The following is a 3,338-nucleotide window of genomic DNA, read 5'->3' as shown; positions in this document are numbered from 1 at the left end:
AATTTGTATAAAAGTAATTATTATAAAATAGGAATATAGCATTGCATAGATAAAAATAAAATACTTGACACAAACAATATGAGGAATATTTTTTATCAGAGAAGAGAAAAATATATGATGTAGTTTGAAAATAATAATGTACAGAATGTAGCTTTTGCAGATTAAAATGAAAATTCTCATGCCTATATAATTTATTGAGTAAATGAAGCAAGGCCCAAAACACTAGGCTAAATAATATGCATGGGACAGGCATTGAAAACTACAAATTGCATATAGTGAAGGTTACCCTATTTATTGGCTATATCCACAGTAAAGATTTATGGCTTTATTACCTGCTTGTAAAATTGTTAAGGAAAAAGTGAAGTATTGTTAACGGCACATGTTGTCATTTTTTTGTGTTCTCGGCACATGTTGCCATTTTGTGTGTTCTGGGAACATGTTGCCATTTTGTGTGTTCTGGGCACATAATGACATTTTGTGTGTTCTGGGAACATGTTGCCATTTTGTGAGTTCATGGAACATGTTGACATTATTTGGCTGTGTTCTGGGAACATGTTGCCATTTTGTGTGTTCTGGGAACATGTTGCCATTTTGTGTGTTCTGGGAACATGTTGAAATTATGTGGCTGTGTTCTGGGAACATGTTGACATTATGTGGCTGTGTTCTGGGAACATGTTGACATTATGTGGCTGTGTTCTGGGAACATGTTGACATTATGTGGCTGTGTTCTGGGAACATGTTGACATTATGTGGCTGTGTTCTGGGAACATGTTGACATTATGTGGCTGTGTTCTGGGAACATGTTTGTTTCATTTTTAAATATTATAATAAACATTTTTAGAAATTCTATATTAGGAGTTGTGTATATATATAAATTTATATATTTAATAAGACAATTGGATGAATTATAATAAACAGCAAAAATGATTCAAATAAGTTTAGAAATATTTGGCTTGATGTCATAACAGTGAACTGTATTCCAAGCTTGTTTCCCTAGTGATAACCCATATTTTTTGTGCCACCCTTCCAATCAAATATCCAGCTTTTTCTTGGCATGTATCATAATGCTGGTCATAGACTTGCTTGATTTGTGTATCACAATATGATTTTGAATGTTCTTCTGTAAATGAAATAAAGACAAAATATTTTGATATATTCTTTTGTGGAACTAGCAAGAGAAATACATTACAAATTTATATTACTATCTCTACTATTTCTTTACTATAACTAATTACTTTGAAAAGATAAAGCACTGAACATGATGAATAACAAGAAACAAACATTATCAGCAAAGATTATAGATTTAAAATTGTGTTCATTCATATTGAAGATTAATGAAGTAGACTATCAATATTTACCCTCTTGATAGCTGATACTTTGATTTGATGTCTTTACTTTAAGCTTACACATCAGTCTCTGTGTGGTAAAATATGAAATAATATGCTTCAATAAAACTGTTTCAGTATATTAATTATATTAGATAAGTACATAGTTTTGAGCTCCATAACAATATGTGTTTCAATTATCATTCAAATATAATACCCTCTATGTTGTACAACTCACTGATTTATTAGAATTTAAGAAAAGACAATAATTAATAAAATATTTTGGATTAAAATCCATTATATTTAATATAACATATAATGCTATCTCTTGCTATAATAATTACTTTAAAAAATGGGTTATGCCTATAGTACAGTTACCTGAGGATGAAACTAGGCACAGTGTATAGTCCACAGAGACTGATTAATATCCCTTGTAATTGAACATCAGTTGTAGTTATGAAACCTGGATGGCCAAACACACACTCATAGTTCTGAAAAGCAATTTACACATAGATTAGCAAGAATATCTCAAAAATTATTAAATTAAAGCTAACCCCTATTTAGTGCAATCCATCAAAGTAGTAGCATTTTTGTTAAGTTGTAGACACAATACAAAGTAATGTTTGTCTGTGATTTACATACTTTTATAAAATAGCAATATATATATATATATATATATATATATATATATATATATATATATATATATATATATATTCATTGTAAATTTAATTATGTCTTGCTATTAAATTTATTTACTCGACTGATCTAAACTCACTTTATTTAAACATAATATAGTGGATAAGTATAGTGATTTTATTATTCAGCAATAAATAGCAGGCCTAAAAAAATTTAAATAGTAACGTTTGCGAATGATTACATTAAATTCTATGTATTTCCCTTTGTATGTCTTTCCCAACTTGATGCATATTACTAACCAAGCATTAAACTATAGTCCTAAACCTGACTCTAATTACCATTTATTGGACAACCTAAACCTTTGCGATACCATGTTATAATATATTATTTAAAAAAAGAGCTTACCACTAATTACTAAAACCAATTGTTTTTAGTATTAATTGAGCCGCATCACCAGAAATCCAGTATGTTGGCAAAGTTCCCCGCAACCTCTTTCCTCTCGAGTGCGGAAAACACTGAAATCATTAATCATTATTTCATTATGCCTAATAGTTTAAAAGTAGTATTAAAGTAGTACTAAATAGTACGAGTCTTAGTTACTATAGGTCTAATGATAATTATTATTGTGTATGCTTACATGCTTTAAGTTTTATGCACAATATTGGTATATAATATATAGTCTATAGTATATAGCCTAAGCTATAGAGTATATAGGCCTATAAGCCTAAATATAACAGCAGCTTGAATAATGCTCATTAGCATGCATTCACTATAAACTATAAAGATAAACAAATATTTCAATTTAATTTACTTATAACTAATAATAGTAAATAGTAAATAGGCTTTTTTCTTGTGGTAACAAATTTAAAGTATAGGGCAGTACAGTTATAGTATAGGCCTACTAGATTCTATATTTAAGTATGTGGGCTTTTCATTCCAATGCACCACAATAGATACCACACATGATCAAGCTGGACCTCTGATCTAAAGATTTAATAATTGGGCCTAACAAACAGTGAAACTACAATAAAAATCATGTAAATTACTAATTTAACCTTCTTACCTCCGCTTCTCTAGATGGGTTTTCTTTTTATGCAGCCGTATGATTAGATTCTAGAATCTAGACTATATTCTAATAAACATGAAATAACTACTAACCAGAACACTAGATCTAAATTTCTATATTCTATGCAATATGTATTAAACCTATAGGCCTAATATTTATTTTAAATTCCTATGCGATGTGTCGTGAATTGTAGGTTTCATGTTATTTTTGTAATGGCGGAAATCATTTTAAAATTTCGTTTCCTTCCTTTTGTTATTCTATTTATAGATTCAAAATGCTTAGAGTCGGAGCAATTATCATTGAGTTAG

The 3,338-nt window shown here is 29.1% G+C and overlaps 1 long non-coding RNA gene across 1 annotated transcript; it reads right to left on the bottom strand.

Moving 5' to 3' along the window:
• Positions 1-1,039: 1,039 nt before the first annotated feature.
• On the bottom strand, positions 1,040-1,815 carry LOC131942588 (uncharacterized). Its single transcript, XR_009386784.1, has 3 exons — positions 1,704-1,815; positions 1,359-1,416; positions 1,040-1,120 (listed from the first exon to the last, which is right to left on the bottom strand). It is a non-coding gene; the product is annotated as an uncharacterized LOC131942588 (long non-coding RNA).
• Positions 1,816-3,338: the final 1,523 nt, after the last annotated feature.

The sequence above is a fragment of the Physella acuta genome, unplaced genomic scaffold, assembly GCF_028476545.2.
Source record: "Physella acuta isolate Inbredline_101_S28 unplaced genomic scaffold, ASM2847654v3 ptg000412l, whole genome shotgun sequence".
In the NCBI taxonomy this organism is placed as follows: Eukaryota; Metazoa; Mollusca; class Gastropoda; family Physidae; genus Physella; species Physella acuta.
Note: the sequence above shows the minus strand (reverse complement) of the source record. Positions and strands in the feature narration are given on the sequence as shown.